The 19,480-nt window shown below is 45.8% G+C and overlaps 1 protein-coding gene across 5 annotated transcripts in view; it reads right to left on the bottom strand.

The window, feature by feature from the left end:
- LOC144179609 (sex peptide receptor-like) overlaps window positions 1–19,480 on the bottom strand; it is a 429,469-nt gene that overhangs the window by 83,040 nt on the left and 326,949 nt on the right. For all 5 annotated transcript variants that reach the window (XM_077708023.1, XM_077708025.1, XM_077708022.1 and 2 more), the window contains one exon: window positions 14,785–14,831. The gene's annotated coding sequence lies outside the window, so the exon portion shown is untranslated. The remainder of the gene's footprint in view (window positions 1–14,784; window positions 14,832–19,480) is intronic.

Raw genomic sequence — 19,480 nt, 5'->3', positions numbered from 1 at the left:
AACCACCGAAGCAGCAAAGCTGAAATAAGTAAGCATGCTCATAGAAAGTCGTGGCAGTCTGAACTCAATATTTCTCGCCCGAGGTGATGCGTTGCTCCTCGCACAGCTCGCTAGCTGCCGCACGTCACCGTATAGAGCCGCCGATCCGTAAACAACATACTACGCGCCGGTTCGCATAAGCAGGGCAATAAACTGTGAAGAAAATACAAGCGGGGCAAATGACCCGGCGGAAGACAGCTTTATCAACGTTGTGCCATGCCTTGCTTCGCCACGCTCAGGACGTGACGGCCGTCCTTTAAAGCGATACAATTTCCTGCGTCCTCCATTTCAAAGTTGATGTGGGACGGGAACGAGTAGTGAGCTGGCGCAGAAGCTTTATTGAAGTCCCATGATGGCCGTTGGCTTTATGCTTTCTTTTGTTTTGCTGTTGTTGCTTTTGTTCTTCTTTGAGTAGGCCATGTATCGATAAAGTACGAAACGAGACTTCCGGAACAATTTCAGTAGCGCTCGCCAAATCGGAGCAAACCATCTCCGGAAGCGGAACTCTGCGGCGCCTGTATGAGAGCAATTTCTCTTCGCAGAACAGAGTAGAACCCAGTACGTCTACAGCTGTACCCTGCGTGAGCATGCCTGATGTCTCCATTTTTAAAAGCCGGAAGTGGCCGACGCCGCCCTGGCGACCGATCGGCCGTGTAGCACTACGTCGCAGACATGGCATAACCTAGATTCGCGCGAACGTCAGCCTGGTTTGCGAACAAGAAGAGATGATTTATTAAAAACGAAACAATTGGCATGATGAAAAAATTATTCACAGTGTCGAAGAGAAATAAGACAGTTAAAGGTAAAGTTCACACAGGCTACACCTCAACAGTGAAAGTAAGTCTGCGAACCGAATAACTGCTGTCATATAGAAACAAACAACGGAAGCCACAAAAATACCCCCTTCTGAAACTATCAGTGCCGACATTGTTCAATTTTAGGAACAGATTAAGCAGAACTACATCATAATTAAAAGTAGGAATGGGGGTCGTGGTGACGTGGTAAGTGCGCAAGAAAAAAAATAGTTGCTGAATTAAGCATAAATCATATTTTCTAGTAAAAGATGCGATGCGCATCATCCTCGAGAACTTTTAAGTTAGCACAATAACAAAGACACGAGGAGGTTCATGAGGCGTAATGCGTAAAACAACATCTACGATGCCACTTAGGAATAGCTTGTAGGCCACCGCGAAGGCTTGGTCGGCGCAATGGAGCTCAGGCTGAAGCGGCTCTTCGAGAAGGTTCGTACATGTAGGATTCCTTTTTATTGGGTGAAAGGCATATATTACATTCTGCAATAAAAGTCACCTTTTTAATAACTCAGGAACGATAGGCAAAACCTAGATAACGATTAGACCCCCGCTTTTATCCTGCTGTTTCGTGCCCGAAATATTAGAGCCTGTGGCGACACTATCGTCATCGCAATCATCAGCGCCACAATCATCATCAGCGGTGCATGGCCAGGGTGAGAGTGACACGCGGCACAGGAGAGATAAAATACGACTGTCCACCTGGGAGTAGCTGGTCTCCGCCGCTCCCACTTCTGGCCGGGCCTACGTGACCTAAATAAATGTAGGAAGTCTCATAAGCACACCAGCCGAGTCAGCTTTCTACAAGTGGTGACCCGGGAGTTCCGCGCCTTATACCCGTCCAGCGGCACACCGAATTGGCGACGTGGGGGAACCCGCCGCTACCAGCATTCGAGCCACGGAACCTCAGAGGATGGTTCTTCAAGTTTGAGGCTACCCTCTGGCTCACCCACGTGAGCATACAGCCTCTGAAGCACTCCATCCTCTGGGAGACGCTTCCGCTGGACCTCCGCTGTGTCCTCGCCCTACCACCGCCCAGCGCCACCCCCTACGACGACCTTCGCGCTGCCGTGCTCGCGCCCTACGGCCTCACGGACAACCTGTTCCGGTCTGCAGCAGAAGAGGTGCACGCACGCTCTGCGCACGCTCCGCAGCCGCACATTGTGCCCTCTGCGCCATCGCCGTCGTCCGCAGCCACTAGTGTCGGTGTCCTAGACGCAATCTGCAGCGCGGCAGCCGCAATTTCATTGACATGCCTTGCAGCCGACGACATCGCGGACGCCTAGCAGCCAGAGCCCGCCTCGGCTGCTTCTACCGCCTCATGCAAGGGCTCTAGTGAGTGCGTTTGTGGTGTTACCACCAAATCCTTTCCACCCTCACCGCTCGCTACGCCACTATCACTCGTCATATGCCCCGCAAAGTTGACAGACTGCCCGGCGTCACTGCCGTCGCAGCGTGACTCACGGGAGACGCACGTCGTTGCACCCCACGCCAACCCCGATGAGCTCACGTCTCCCGTCCTGCTGCAGTCAACAGTTTGCCTGAATTCTCAAGGACGTGAAACTGCCACCAGTGGCGACGCCATCCCGTCCCTCCGGCTACCAGCGCAACGCCCAAAAATCTATGCACAAGAGCACGTTGACAGCACACCCAAGGACCCAACGCCGCAAAACCGGGCTATCGCTCGCGACTTGGATCACCAGACCACGGCCACACAATCTCCCGACCAGACAAACACTGTTATTCGGCGCCGCCGACATCGCGAACGATGCCCTAAGCAACAGTCGCCGAAGCGAGTTTCGTCTCTGGGGCTCCTTCAGTGCACACGCCCAAGCCGTCAATGGCGTCTTGACCAACGCCATTGGCACGTGCCTGATGGACGGCAGATCCGGTTTCGTGCAAATATTCTTCGGCGCTCCAGCACTCGCGTGCCTTGTTGTAGTCGCGCTCAGCAGAGGTATCTTACCACGGACGCACTACGAACCTGCGGAACCATGCTGCACCCGGAATCGCGCTCGAAACTTCCACGTCAAGAAAATCAGCCTCCTCGAACCGGCAGCCGAACGACGATGTGCACACATCGCACGATGCTGCTCGTAGAGAGCCAATTCTCGGACCATCGCCATTCGTCTACACCGTGGCCGCAGTCCTAGCTTCTCTCACTGCGGGACTTAAAAACCTTCCGCTCTTTCGTCCCCTCTGCCACTCCCAGCGAAGACCACCCGACGGCTTCTACTCACCGTACGCTCTCACGGAACTGATCACAACCAGCTAAGGACATGGAACGCGGACACACCTGGTCGTGCTCGTGCTGTACATAACTATACATAATTGTTTTTTTTTGCGCATGACATACGTCATTCATTCGTCTTCTCAACGCGCTGCGCGCTAGGGGGGTGAGCCCTGTGGTGACGCCATCGTCATCGTAATCATCAGCGGTGCCTGGCCAGGGTGAGCAGTGACGCGCGGCACAGGAGAGATGGAACACGACTGCGCACCTGGGCGGTAGCTGGTCTTCACCGCTCCCACTTCTGGCCGCGCCTACGTGATATAAATAAATGTAGGAAGTCTCATCAGCACACCAGCCGAGTCTGCTTCCTACAAGCCCATACCGATCCAACCATAAAACGTATGTACCTGTCAGAATTCATGCATGCTTGTTCGCATGGGCTCCATTGGTACTCATCAGAACCACCAAACGATTATGTGAGGAAGTGCGCGGTCGGAGTCCACACTTGTTCTCAGACGCAAATCATAACCACTTTACCACCCCGTCCCCTCTATCACGAATCTGCGCTTGCGGTATTTAATAGAGAGGGTTACCTTTCGAGGTGGTGAAATAATATTACGTAGTAATTTTTATTACACGTTGTTGTGAAATATATCTACGAGTCACTCTCCTATTAGTACCCGAAATAACATTCCACGAGCCCCTACGCTTTTATTGACGAGCAATGTCTTGACTAGTGTCACTATATAAGGTTTCAAAGTATCGGCACTCTCTTCTCCTATTGTTCCGTGCTGCGGCAGTGTTAATTGGTCAGTTCTCATCACGTCACATTTGTGTACACTGTGATGGTTCATTGGCAGGATGGAGAGTTGGCGACTTGATATTGCGACATGGTTGCAAAAGCTCGTTAAAACAGGACCACAAAGAAAAGCACCAGACAGGCACCGCCATTTTTTTGTTGATGCGTTTTAGTCAATGAGCTTTGGTCGTTCAGCTTTGGTTATACTTTGGTCATTGTTCAGTCCGGCAGCTATGGTCATCCTTTGCTTCGCGTTTCGGCGTCGTTCGGAACGCGAAGCAAATGATGAAGCATGTAGCTGCATTTGAGCAGCAGAAGTGTTCCCGAAGGTGCCCTTTTGCTGCATATCCGGCAGTGTTGTAACAAACGCCCGGGTCAAAGTTAGCGGCGATGCCGCAGAAGCGGCAATCTTGCAACACTGATAAACTCCAAAATGGCAGCGATTGCTGACTTGCCCACCTCATTGCCGGTAGTCTGACACCTTATCTGGTAACACTAGTCTTGCTACTACGTCCACAGAGAGATTGGAAACGCCATTTTGTGCAAAGAAAACACTGTCGCCGGATCTTACCCACATCGCCTATTTTTTTCATTTTATGCACTCCACTACTTTAGAAGAAAAGGACCATCTGGCACATTATTAGAAACGCTGATTAAAAGCGAATTGAAGTACATGTCTACATTTGCCTGCTAAAAATCAACCTGCTGTCATGACGGAAGCATGCCCTTCGAGCTTTTGTTTTAACCAGGTCACGCATTCGAAATAACGCAAACGGCACAAACTAAACCTGGGGAAATATATTCTTACGTGGCGGCAGGACCATTTGACAGAAGCCTCGGTAAATATTGAGCGATGTATTTACACTGCACGATGTCGGGGATGAGGCAGAACCAGGCGCAGGCGGTGCACCACCCACAGCTGCTTATTCATCGGTATTTGGGCTGAGGCGATATGTTGGTGGGCCAAAGTCCCCACCTCGTTATAATACTTATTGTTTCTAGTGTAACCTATTCTATAATGTAATACATTTTTCTTTAATCTATCATATAATCGGTTACAAAGATATCTATTATGCAAACTTCGTCCGGATTTCTTGTGTGCAAAATTACATGCAATATGCAAAAGTTGTATGCAAACGCCGGGCTCAGACCATTGCCGCAACCGTCGTGGACTCTTAAAAGAATGACGTCATTTCGCGTCTCTCCAACCGAATTGCGTGACACGCCGTTTTTTTGCTTTCATAGATACCGATATGGCATTGCGTCGGTAATCTGCACACAGCCTAACGCATAGTATACATCCGAAATTTTGCAATGACTCTAATAACTTTAAGGATAATTGTGGTTGATTAAAGACACACGCGTCAGAATATTAAAGCTGAGTGCTCCTTATACTCAAGAACGGAACAATTGCCCAATGTCTACACTATCAGCCTGCGCCCGTCTCTCCCAAGGTAGAGTAGCTATCGACAATCGCACCATGATTAGGCGGATTTTAGCACGCAAAAGATGACCATTCCTAAAAGGATATTCGAATGATGTGACATACTGATAATCGTCAACTTTAACCACTTGTCAGTGAAATTACACCGCACCCCCTTCCGGGTAGACTAGACAATCTGCATGTGGGCCGGGTGATGGTAACGTCACGGGTTGTCCGTGCGCGCCAATCCCCTGTGCAATCTCAATGCTTCGTGACTCGAATCCACGCACAAAATCTACAGCGTGTTTCACAAGACAAACCGCATTAACACTGGTCGCGCAGAAACGGCACTAGATGTCGTATTCTACTAATCACGTGCCCTGTTCAAACTTCAGCACGCACTGGGACATTTTATTTTGTTTCGGTTTGGAGCCCAGCTCATCGTAAGCGTACGCGTCCTACCAGACCAGCCGCATAGAAGGACATTGTGAAACTTAACGCCACTGCAATTACAAAACTTTTAACTGTCAACCTTGGAACATCTTGCGTTAAAATAGCGTGTTATGGTGTTATTTGATTCATTGCATTTTGCGGGCACATTGAGCATCGGAAGGCGACTTCACCTGAGTCACACGGTGCGCAGGTCCCGTATCCCACATGAAATAACTGTTGCCAATGCCCCTTTCGGCGTTGGAATAATTACACGATTCCTGAGCCTGCGGCAGAATGAAAGCAGTATTATGCCTGTTTAACGTTTGCAGCCGCATTTAAAAAGGGTATTTTATTCCGGACTTAGAGGGATGGTGGTTCTGAATATGGCGCATAAAACCTGGGCAACATGCAGAAAACAAAAAACAAATGCTCCACACTCGGTATCACAGTTAATTGGCAAGTAAAGATTTAGCTTGAAGCAAACAGCGTAGCACGTGCACCACTGCACACTACTCAACCGCTACATTGCAACTGAGTTTTTTTCTGGAGTAACAACAAACATTGCCAAATTATAGGCAAAGCCATTCGTACTCAGCAACGGACTGTAATTAGAAACGAGTTACAATATCCAGCTTCCCTGCCATCCAAACAAAATAATATTCAGCGGTTTCTCCGTGGATGGTTTTAATTATGCACGTCCTATACTGTCTCTATCTCGTAATGAAGACTCGCTGGGCAGCGTCTTCCAACAGGTTTGTTTCGACTAAGTGGGAGTGTATGTTACAATCAGTCGCAGTTTATTTCCGACTCTCCAGAGAACATCTGCTCATCGCAAGTATACCCAATTAACTTTGGCGAATGCCACTAATGCAAGCGTCGGATTGATTCTCCCTTTCAAAAGTTTCTGGCAAAGCAAGCCTGACGCTATTTTGCATATTAATTGTAAGTTTCTGACCAGAAGCCACCACAGCGGATGTTTTCCAGTAACTGTATTGAAACAACCTTCACAACAGTTTCCCCAACGATAGACACAATAAATTGTAAAATAAGTAATTTGTGTATCTCCAATATCAGTCAGGAGTGTGCTGCCATTCGAAAATAAGTGAATTCCTCACAGCCTAAGCCTTCCGTATCCTGGTTTACACAAAAATGAATGGGTGAATCTGTGCCCACGCTGCGAGGACGTTTCACTCTGCATGCTCAGGTGAATTTGTGTTTTTAAAAAGTCGACAGAACATGCGCTTGAAATCATCAGTGCTTCGCCAACTTGTATTACAGGCACGTTCTTGAAAAGAATAAAACATCGGTGCATTGAGAAAGCGGTCATGCATAAACTACTCGAACGATAATTGTACGGAACGATTTTTTACAAGTATAGCCTTTACGTTCACAAGCTCTGTGGTCTCTTGGGCACTCTCACGATTCCTCAAAAGGAATAAGTTCTGTGGGGCTATAGGAAGTTAGTCTGCAAATCTGGACTGGGTAGGCTATGTGTATATTCTCTACCACATTTATTTTCTTTGCTTCATTCGGTTGGAAGCACATCAAAAGCGAACAGCCCTAGTGCGACCGCAGTATTACCTTCCCATGCATCAGCTAAGATGGTAGCTGCTCTAGGTAATGACAGCCAAGCCTGGACTGCACCTTTGTTTTTTTTTTTCCTTTCATAAATACTTAGCACATCCCGGATGGGTAGGTAAAAACACGCCATTCGTCCTGTTCGGCGAATAATGCACTACGTAAGTTCAAACCCAAGTCGATTTGGGAGTTGCATGCAATTGGAAAAAGTCGCAGGTGACATATACAACTGGGGCTAAGATGTACGCCGCGGTAGCGGTGATTCCATTCCTAGGGAGCGTTTTCAAACGCAGTTTATTTATTTACGATATATGGTTCATGAATACTGAAGCTCAGAGAAGAGAGAAAGACTAGCAGCGAGTATTGCTAATCGCCGTGGTCCAATAAAGAAAAATGCTTTCCTCGCTTCGTGGCGTAAGATGTGACCGTGAACGGTCGCTGGTGCTGGGTTTATGTCAGTTTGAGAGAGGTGTCAGTGTCAATGTTCCTAAGTGCTTATTCTCTTTTGTCTGAGCCAAGCTAAATACTTTTGCGTTTGGCGAAGAAGGGTAGGGAGAGTGTAAAGACCTTTGTAACGAAAGAATAAGTTGGGGCTTAGGAAAAGGGGGTAAAGATTGGGTAAAAGGGGTAAATGTGGGGAGCTTAAAAGTGGAACCTAAAGTGTAGGGTGCTTCATCTTGAGGTAACAAGCTGGTCAAAGCTGCCCCCCGTCTCGGAACTAGTTAAATATACAGTACTTGTGTTGTTCTCCCCTGATTACAATATTGGGCATTGCCAGGTTAGGTATAAGAGGATGGGTGTTTTCCTGATTTTGCAGAGTTTTAAGTTTAAGTGTGATGTTCCCACCAAACATCTTGGTCACCATCGATTTGTAGATACTTGTGCAGGTTCCTCCTTCACAGAGTTTGCGATGTTTCGGCACTGAGGCCACGTTATAGCACAATAAAAAATCGTGTTCCGAGGCGTAGGATAGCAACATAGGCTTAGCGTTTCTCTTAGAGTAGAGTGCGATAATCGTTTTTGCAAGGAACACGGCATGTCAATTCCAGTGCCTCTTGGTCGGTGCCTTGTTCTCTTCCGGACCCTTGTGTCCGGTTTTCCAGGTGACGTCAATAACGTTATGGATTGTGGACGGCAGTATCTTACCGAAGCGGTAAGGCATTCTGTCTGGAGAAAGCAGTCTAATGTACTTTGAGAGTGTAATTATATTTACGCATCTATTCAGTCCTTCCGCTTCTCGGATTCCCAGGAGGATCCCTCCAACTTCTATTTCTTAGTTCGTGAACATGAAAGGGGCATGCAGTCACAAAGAATAAGTATTCAACTACGACCACTGCTGCATCGTACTTTCGTGCATGCCAGAGTTGCTGTATACTGTGGTTTCATGATTTTGAAACTTTCCTCAAATTAAATCGATCATGCCATGTCATCTGATCTTGTGTAGCTCTGGAAACGTGTTTTTAGATGAGGGGAGTTTTTATGCAGATCGCTGAATTGGTTATGTGTCTATCATGCCATGCAGTCGTTTCTCTTCAGAGGAAGTGCCTGGGTTTTATACGATGGGCCGTCCCCGTTTTGTTTTCCAGCCGCTCTCTTGGCGCTTGACAGTGGTTTTTCTGATATCTTCAAAAGAGTTATAAAGACACAATTTAATGTTCTGTTCATCGTCGTCATCATCAACATGCTATTTACATTTCTTGCATCACAAAGGCCTCTTTCACTGACCTTCACACTCCTGTCCTGCGCCTCGCGACACCATTGTTTGCCTCCGAATCATGTTGTTTCAACTATCTATCGACTTAATTGACTTCCCCTTCTTCTAGACCCGTCTCTTTTTTTTTCATTTTGTTGCCTTGCTGGTACACTGGATATCAGTTTGTCTCACGGACGAAATTGCGACGTTGAGGACTGCCTTATATGCTGCCCTGATGATGTAGTTTATTTTATTTTATTGGGCACGGGTAAATTTCTAGTACGCTATCCTCTGTAATATCCGGGCCATGATCAGTGGCTGAACGAGTCTTTACGTTTCTTCTTCCCTGTTCTTCTCTTGGTTAAGCGTTTTTATTGCTGGAAGTGGTTAATGAATTTTACGGCGAGGCAGTAAAGAGCCAAAACAAATTTCGTGTCCGCGTAACAGGAAACTCCCAGGCTACTACTGGCTACACAAAGAAGCTGCCCAGGCTACTACAGGCTACTAGTTGCACCCAGGCTACAGAAACATATACTGGCACCGCCGCGGATCGAGCCTGCACCCGAATGGAAAAGCGGAGCCTGAGCCTGTCTTCTTGCCGGCTAAGCTACACCCACACGTGAATACAGGGAGACAAACAGTGGTTTGTATTCAACGTCTCGGGAGGGCAGGGTGCTTTTAGAACGCCACAAATGAATCAAGAGCGATGGCAAGGCAGTGAGAGAGATGTTGCGATAGCCGCGCGTGCCCCCCTCCTCGCTATCCTTCGAAAAGTGGTCCTACCCCTTGTTCTCTTGCCGACGCTGTGCGTTCGGGATGCCGCCCCGGTGAATCCCAGGTAACGGCTGTCAAACTCCCTAGTGCCACTTTTTGTAGAGCCACGTGTTTGACTTCAATGACGCCTCATGGGTAATCGTTGTGGGGGTCGTTTACAGCTTCGCAGTCAAACAACCCTCACACCGTGGGCTGGCATCAATTTTTTTTCTATTTTAGAGTAATTTTTACTTTGGCCGCGTAGAGCCCTCCGTCGTTCGCCAACTGGAGGATGCAGCGCACACAGTACCAGCGGTACATTGAAAAGTTGTGTGAAATTATTGTGATTGGATACATAAATACTCGCTTTTATTTTAGTTCGGTTTATCTAATAATCAACGCCTTCCATAATTTCTGAGAAGCTGGCGTTAATAATTTGCAATCTGTTTTAGTTAGGTGACGTAGTGCTGATTCCGGCATTAATTCCTGTGGAAAGCACGCCGGGGGGATCAGTTGGTAAGGTGTTGCGCCGCTGAGCCCGAGGACGCGGATTTCAGAAAACGTGTTCGATGAAAAAAAATCATAAGTCGATAAATTACTAGAACAGATCAAGATTGAACGAATCCACCGTAGTGTGTGTCGACTCCCGGTAATCGTGAACTATCGGTATAGCCAGATAAAGGTTCTAAAGTAAAGTACTTCGCGCTTAACAATTTCTGAACACTTTTCTAGCAATGTTTTCATACTGACGCCCAGTATACATATGCCTTGAAGCCAACACACGGCTGTGTTTTACTCAAATGATGTAATTGTTTTAGTACCTGCAGCGCTCGTTCAGGCGAAAATGATGTTTTATTGACTAAAAAAGTTAAAAATAAAGAATGGAAAATTTCATTTTTCTGGCTTCGTCCCATGCTTGCTGGTATGCGAATCGATATAATAATAAGTGCTTAGGCAAACAGTCAGTACGGTTGCTCTCTGAAGCATCAAACCTTTTACAAAAATATTTGCTACACGCCTCGTCATCGATTCTTCTTGTCTGGACCACACAGCTCGCGCCCTGTACCTTTGCCATGAATTTGACGATTAAAGCCGAATATAACCTTTCATGAAAAAAGCACCAGTTGCTTGAGTTTCAAACCAGGAGTGTAAAGAACGAACGACTAATCCACAATGGGCGAAGGCCGATGTGTCAACACTTTTTGTGCATGTATCAAGACGTCGCAGCTTTGTAACGGCAAATGACCACATACTTCTTCGCTTGTGCGTGCCATATTTCGTTAAGTTTCATAATATTGTTTTGTGAAGCCTTGAGCATTGCACGAAAAGCAGGGTCATGCAAAAGACAATGTCGGCTATGCCAACGCGCACGCGTCATGTCTGAGAGTATTGATTGATTGTGGGGTTTAACGCACCGAAGCTACACCAGGGATATGAGGCGCGCTGTAGTGGAGGTCTCCGGATCAATTTTGGCCAGCTGGGTACGTTTAACGTGTGCTGACACCTCGACCCACCGGCGTTTTTGCCTTTGGCCTTTATTAGAAAAGCAGGCACAGCGGCCGCGATTCAACCCACGTCCTTGGGCTGAGCACCTCAACGCCTTAGCCACTGTGCCACCGGGGCGGTTGTCCCGTCATACATACCGATGGCGCAAGTTCTCTGCTTTCTGCAAAAAATGCGACATGTTCTGGACGCAAAGCAGGTCGCTGTTCGGCAAAACCAGTTATTTTTGGGCGTACAGATTAACAACAATTGCTGCAGAACTATAATGGCAAGGCCCAGTTCTCTGGCCCCCAAAACCGAAGGGGTTGAAAATTGCGTGCACGACGGCGAGGTTTCGCAGTATCAGCCGGCGGTATTTTCGTACGCAGTAGAGCTACGTACACGTTTGTATGTTTGTTCAGAGCTACAAATATTTAGCCTCAACTGTGATTGTTTAAAAAAGATACCCGGTAAGTTCTAATCACGGATGTCTAGTTTCTAAACTTGTATTTGCTCTTGTGCGCGTTTGATTTTGTCAGCTTCAGGCAGTCGCACAAGTGTTCTGTGTTGTGCTATAATTACAATGCAGCTAAAACAACTTTTTTGTTTTCCTGGCCATATCAATCATTTCATAGTTATGCGCGACGAGTAGTATGATGATTATTCTAGCGAGGAGACCTTTCGAATGAGCAACACCTTTATTTTGTCTTTCTTTTTAACACGTCACCAGTACTAAGAAACTCTGGTGCCCTTGTCATACTAACTTGGCACATCTTCCGTAACATTAATAAGAATACGTTTAGTGATCTCGTTCCGCATTACCACCACCCCGCATTTCTTCTTATCTTGTTCCAATACGCTTATTTACCTGTCGCAATCCAGTTCTTCTTTCTATTTCAATTAGACTATACGGGGCAGATTGGATCTGAAAAATCTATAATGTAATCATCTCCGATATGGAGTCTCAAGCGCCAGACATACACACCCACGCCGATACGCCCGCCCCCTCAAATCATCCTCCTATTATGACAGCTTTGCTTGCAACAGTAATAAAGCCACGAGGTTTGTTTCCAGTTAAAAAAGCCGGTAGTAACACGAGTTTGGACGCACGAGTGGCGAGATTTTTCTTCCTTCACATTGCCTTTTCTAGCCTGTCTGCAACGATTTTGACACAAAGAATTGCGTACGTTCTTGCTTTTGTTGCAGGTGCGTACGGTCGGTGACAGTCGACCGCGAGAAATTCCCCACTCTGAGGACACAAGTCACGTTAAATTCGCCCTACAGTGTCCAAGCTCCGTGAAGAGTGTCTTTAGGAAATAAGTCTCACTGCCGCGTCAAATTCCAGTTGCCTACGCGCACTCGCACCTAGTTCGGGCGCATAGTTCACGCTTGTTAATGCTTGGAGCGTACCTTTGAGAAAGACCAAGAATTTGCTGCTCCATACACTGTCACGCGCATCGTTACGTGCATCGTTAGAGTGACGCTTAAACTGTCTCCTAGACTCGACGTATTTTTGAAACTGCATATTTGCGAAAATTCTGGAAGGAAAGCTGAATTAGAGAGCTTTCAATTCAAAGACAGTCCAGTTGTACAACTTCCCCAGCATCTCAATGCTTATTCTCCTGCCACTACTTTATCGCATTTAGTAATTGATAAAACACTATCATAATAATTTTTACTCTGCACTCTTTCATAGCACCGCACAGGACATACGGTGATTGGTGTAACAGTATTGTATAAAACATGAAATCGCTGATGAACGTAAGCCGACTACAACTAAAGGTATTTAAATTTGGTTTAGTTACAGTTTTAGCGCAGGGTTAAAAGGCGTTTCCCTATATTCAGTGTTCCGTGACCGGTGAGTTGCGTTTGTCCATACAAAATACACACTTATTTTACTTTTCCCTATCACACTAAAATCCGCCTTTCGCCTTTTTTAATCGTCCAAAAGATGGCCGGCTCTGCAAAACACAAAAAAATAACGATTGCCACTCTAATAGTCCTCTTATTGCGATATTTTGTTTCTACTACATGCTGTTTGGTGCAGCAAAGGAGCCTGCAGACACGTCCTCGGTCCTTTCCAAAGCCCCGAGAAACTAATGCTGTCAGAGTACTCGGGTCGCGTCAGTCATGACGTCAGGCTTCCGCATGCGGGAATTATTGCCGTCTGTTTGTTGGAACCGTACGCTTTGGCTTTTCTTTACGAAGTTCAAAGGCCAGAAAAGCCTAGAATCGTCAACAGTCGTTAAAAAACCAGAATATTTCTCCCAACAATATGGGTCTGTTCGGTGGTTTTCGAGGAATAAAATTCAGCGCATGCACGCAACACCAGCAGCTTCGAGACTCGGCTTTCAACGAGGTAGAAGTTTTCATTGGTTCAAAAGTTTAAACGACCGTTTAAAACCAAGCCTGCACTAGATTCACATTTTTCATGAAGCGTCATGAAGCGTCTTTCATGAATCGTCAGCACATGTTTATAAACATTGGCTGACCCCACATTTTCAATCTGAACCGCAGCAGTAGAAAATTGAATTTTTAACTAAAACGCTAAATAAGTTGAAGCAATACTTCCATTTCATCATGAAATATAAAACCACCATACCAGTGAAAAAAATGATTTCGGGCAAAAGAAACAACGGTGTATGGAACCACTATATTAAAAGAAAATTTCAGGTGCTTTCGAGGGAAGTGCCTTAAGAAAAGTTTGAGGGCGTGTGATGAAAATTTTTCAAAGGCATTTCACACAAAATAAAAGGAACACTGCGGCCGCGGAATGTTCCCAGAAACCTAAGGTGTGGCTCCATAACAACTACAAGTTCCTTCAAAAACGCTCTAGAGTGGGCGAAGTCTCCGAGTGCCAGTAAGCGTGCAGACCGATAGCAACGCATCAGGATGGCTTGTTTAAGGTTCTGTCTCTTGTTATGAGGGTTACTTCCCTTATCATTATGTTTTATCTTTTCATGTGCTGTATAAAAATAGTCTTGTGCGCATTTTACATTGCTTTATTGCATTTTCTGTATTTTTTTGTAATACAAAGCACCAATGTTTACCGGTGCTTCTGTTGGCTGGAATGATTATTGTTCGAACATTTTAGTGCGTATCGCATTGGTGATACATCTCAATAAAAAATTGGTCGCTTTCTTGCGCCTACTGTAGCATTAATAGTGTTGTCAGTGCTTACATTACTTTTTTTAACTTGATCTTCAAAAACCAATTTTGCCACCCAGGTGTGCCAGTGACGCAAATTACTTCAACAAATTGTTGGGACGTTACTTGGTGAAATAATTTTGCAATTATCGCTGAAGAAACGATCACACAGCCCAGTCTCGCTGATGCTTCAATGTGTTCCAATTCAGGGCCAACCAAATACGCTGAGGAAAGTTTACCCACACTACTAAGATTTATTTCTTACTTCCAGGACAGCAGAAACCAATTTACGTCTCTTTTACGCTGCTCTATATAGTCTTTCTAGGATTCGTCACCCCGGAGTTCTCATTTCACTCGGTCGCTGAGCGAAGATTGATTGAAGGGTAGTGCAATCCTTACCGTTGGGGCGCCAACTATCTTTCTGGATCAAAGTCATACGGCTTGGCCTGTAACAGTGAAAAAACATGGAAGCACGTATTTTAGTTCCACCAAAAGTCAAACGAAAGCTCTACGCAGCAACTGGCACATTCATAACCAATCGTAAGCCAAAATATTTATAATAAGGTATGTTTTGGTAAAACTGCTTTTTTTTGTTTTATTTTTTAAACAGCACAACCTTTTTGTGTCTAGACAGTGCCTTCAACAAAGTGTAAAGCAAAGCGTGTATTTTGTTTGGAAAAGAATATGAATCACCTTGTAACATTAGCCAAGCAGCTTGTACTAAACTGCCGTCCATGCATCTTAGAACCCTTCATGGTCGCTTTAATAAAATATATACTGATATAGCTTTGCATTTTTATTATTTTTATCAGATCGCCTCATGCTTTCCTTCCAAAGAGTTTTTAACTACACTGCAGTTATTTAATTCTTAATAAATATAAGATTACACCCTTAAACTCACTTGACCTCACAATCTGTCGAAACCCAAAGTCGGCATCAGGAAACTTTTAACCTTTTACATGCGTGTGTCTCGTACGTTTTAAATATGGCTGTATAGATCAACCTCAACAGCGAAACTTAAGGCTAGTGCATTTTTGCAGAGATCCTGTTTTAGCGTTCCGAATCAACATATCACTCGTGTCATGGCGCTTTCTGCTTTTGTCAGTCTTCCTCCATAAAAGCTCGATTCATCATTATGACCATTTTCCTCGAATGATTACGATTTCTTAACTACCTTGATTCGATAATTCTTGATTGCGGAAATATTACACGGTAGTTCGGCAAAACGCACCCGCACTTCGGGAGGAGGTATTTTGGTGTTTGCCTGTGTAGTTGGCTTCATTACCTAACTTTCCCAACTATCCAACTTTCACAAGCACGCAAAGCGTCTCTTCGAGACTCGCGATTCTACCTGCCCGCATTAAAATTTAGGCGAAGGTGACATCGAAAGTGACTGCTAGAGGTTGCACTAACGCAAAGGAAATGCCGCATGGTTGTACATGCTTGCAGATGACGGGCTTTGAAGGCTCCTACCTGCAGCGTCACCCTCCGATGATCCCACAGCTGTGCACTAGCAACGAACTTTGTAGCTAACGCGGCATTATTTCGCATTGTCACCATAACCTTAAGGTTTCACACTCTGACAGGATGACGTTGCATAAACTCGAGTGCAAGTTAAGAACAGCAATAGTTCATGTAGTGTATCCGTCCGCTGAAGCGACGGACGAGAGACGTCAACGGGCGCTAAATCTTGAAAGGAGATTGCGCTTGATGAGTGACATCGTCTGCTTTTACCTGATTTGTCTGTCGTCATTGAAGTAATTTATAAGCAGATTAAATCTTGAAAATATATAGAAGAGCTGCTGTCTTGCTAAAGATACTCGCTGTAACGCACACTTTGCGCTGTGATGAGGGACAACCTGCTGCGTACGTGAGGTGGAGCGGCAACTTGTATTGCTGTGCTTAATTTGTACCCCGAGTACAGAAGAGCGCTTTCTTGGCTGCGTCTAGGGCATACGGACGGCTTGAAACACCGGCATATCAGTTTTCCGATAGCATACGCTCGTTACTGAGAGAATTCATTAATACATGACCTGAATTTTCAATATAATATTAATTACGGGTAAATCACAATTGACACCCACACTTGAGGACATCATTGGATAGCGAGTCCTGTAAAAGAAGCGTACGTTGTCACATATAATTATTTTATGATGTGATTATATGCGGTACCATTTCTTCTCGCTGAGCAATCTCACGTATCTACATCGCTGAGTGTAGTGTAGCTGAGTGAGTGCGATCCTGAAACGCGGAAAATGCCGATATTGTTTTACTAGTATGCTTGCGGATACCGCCTAAGGTCGAAAAGCCAGCTTCGGACAAAGTTTTGTTACTTGAGGCGTTACACACATAACACAGGTAATGGCTGGGAAGACATCTTTAGGAGCATATAAGCGGTTCTGACTGAATTTACAGGTCCCATGATTGTGTTTACACACCCACCGGCATATTGTTGTGACAAGTTTCGAAAAGTGATTTGGTAACGCTGATCTTGGCACCGTGTTCTGCGTAAACTAAGTCAAACAACGCGCAAAGATGTTGCTTCAATACAAACGAAAATTCAATTTCGAAGCGAATAACAAACGTGCTTTGAATCTCAATTCAAAAATGGTTCAGTTTGGAGCGTACGAACCCACCCGCAGTCGTAACAATTTCAGATATTAGAACACGATGGTTTCATTATATTTACCGATCCTGCATCTTTCTAGATTTTCAAGCTCAATAACTCTTGGCAGGGCTAGCAAAAATACCATGGCGCGGTCCGTTTCCCCTCCGCCGACACCCTTGTACTAATAGCAGAAGGGAATTCTGTAGCGCTGCGGCACGCCCTGTGAACTAATTATTGCAAGTAACTGAAACGCGGCGTAATGGTCGAGTAAATTGCATTTTGAGGCCAGTTCCACGTTTGGGTTAATCGACATTACTGCATCGAATATAAACCTACAGAGCAGCAGCAAAAAATTTCGCTTTGCTGAAAGTGTAGTCTTCGGACGGACAACCACACAAAGAGATACCGAGCAGTGACCCGTACAGAGCTTCGCTGCAGCAGCTCCATCAGCAAAGGGAAGGTGGATGAAATTGTGGGACGTACAATGTGGTAGTGCAGAGTTATGAGGAAGGGTTACGTCACCGGTATATACATCAGCGCAACCGCGGAGTCCCCGACATGACTCTGCACTCGAAGCTTATTAGGCTGCGTGCGAAGCGGCGGACACGGCCTATAAAACAGGGTCACGCTTATAGAAAAAACTCCGCTGTCAGCTTGCTTTCAATTAGCCCTAACAGCATAACCGCTCTTGCGACAAGCAATCTATGAATAAGGGTTTGCTCTTTAGAATGGAGTGTTACGTCAGTAGTTTTCTGTAATTCCTAGCCTTATACCTAACACAGAGAAGCATGAATTTGATTGTAAACGCCGGCAAGACCCTCTGTCTGTTCAATAAAGAGCCTTCTTCCCCCCCCCATGTTCGTCTCAACTGTACGTAAAACACAAGTGTCACGATCATTGCTTCTATTTCTGCCAAACTGCAAAACTGGTCAATATCCACGCACTTTATGCACGGCTAGAAACTCTAAGGCGACACCGCTTCTCTGTGCTAGAATGATGTGTAGAATCAAAATGGTAAAGTAAGCGCGATTGTCTCACCGGCCGCTTGCATGCTCTACAATACCGTATTTATTCGAATCTAGGCCGGCCCCGATTCTAAGCCGACCCCCGAAAGTCCGAAGCCACGAAAAAAAAAAAAAACTTACCTCGAATGTAGGCTGAACAAAAAGGCGAGGTAAGCGTTCACAAGAAGAAAACACATTTATTGAACATGAAGATGCGGTGCTGGAACTCAATCAGTTTCTCTTCAAAATCACCGGGCAACTTCTGGGCGATTGAGGTTCGATGACGGAGGCTAAAGCCGAAGTGCTTCATGAATTTCTTAAGCCAGCCCCGACTGGCTTTCAAGTGTGCCCGCGATAAGCCTCGTTCTCTTGAAAGCTCCCTTGCTTTTGCTTGGAGCACTTCTGTCGTTACTGGAAGGGCAGCTGCTCGCGTCCGAACGAAGTCAGCCAATGCCATCTCCATTTCGTGGTGACGGCCTTCTCGTGGTCCGGTGAAGGCCATCCTTGTTGCGGTGCACGCAGCTATCCTATCCCGTTGCGTCCTCCAATGGCGGTCATTTTTTTTTCATCCATGCCGAAGTCCCGCCCGGCTTGAACGTTCGACGACAACTCCGCGGCTAAAACAACTTTTCTTGTAAAAGCGGCAATATAATGGCACCACTTGTTTGGTGCCATTGCGCTGTCAAAAACAATGTTACTAGAGTAACGCTGGTCAAAACCAAATGCCACACCGCACGCAGGCCACTATCCGCACAGTTCAAAATGGCGGCATCGCTATGGCCCCTTAAGTTGCTACTGGCTCGTCTAGTAATGGCTACAGTACTTTTCTGGGTGGCGCTAGCTGCGCGCCACTTCCCTCAATTTCACTTGGAAATTGGCGCGTGCTTCAAAATCCTCGATTCCAAGCCCACCCTGGAGTTTGATATATGAGTATTTCAAAAAACTATCGGTTTAGATTCGAATAAATACGGTATGTAGTTTGCACTGCATAGAGATTGCTTTGAGCGCAGCACTTTTCTGTAAAATACGGCCGTAGTACACTTCGCGGATTCCATACAAAAGTTACGATTTATTCAGCGCGGGCACAATACTGATTTTTGTTCGTTTTAACCCCGTCCGTTCTACGCCCCTTTCAAATTGGAACGCGCTTACGGCTCCCGGGCCTCTTTGATGCGTCATGCCTTGCCGTCGGTATTCAACCAATAAGGGCTCGCTCGAAGCATACATTTTTATGCGGACGAAACTAAACATGCCACCCCAATCATCATCCTTTGCCTGCTGTGCTGCCAGCACTCTACAGCGTTGACGAAACCGCAGCTTCATAAACCAAGGCATACATAAAAACAGTAGCGAAGGGTAGATTGCTTTTTCTTGTTCTTTTTTGCTCCCAGCTTTGCCAAAATTTCTTGAAATAACGTCTTATTTTAATCTCCACCGGTTAAACAAAACATACACCTAATGGGTAATTGAGTATTTTGACGTT

This window comes from Haemaphysalis longicornis, unplaced genomic scaffold, assembly GCF_048455015.1.
Source record: "Haemaphysalis longicornis isolate Haplotype H1 unplaced genomic scaffold, Haemaphysalis longicornis Haplotype H1 scaffold_4, whole genome shotgun sequence".
In the NCBI taxonomy this organism is placed as follows: Eukaryota; Metazoa; Arthropoda; class Arachnida; order Ixodida; family Ixodidae; genus Haemaphysalis; species Haemaphysalis longicornis.
This window is presented reverse-complemented; position numbering and strand designations above follow the sequence as displayed.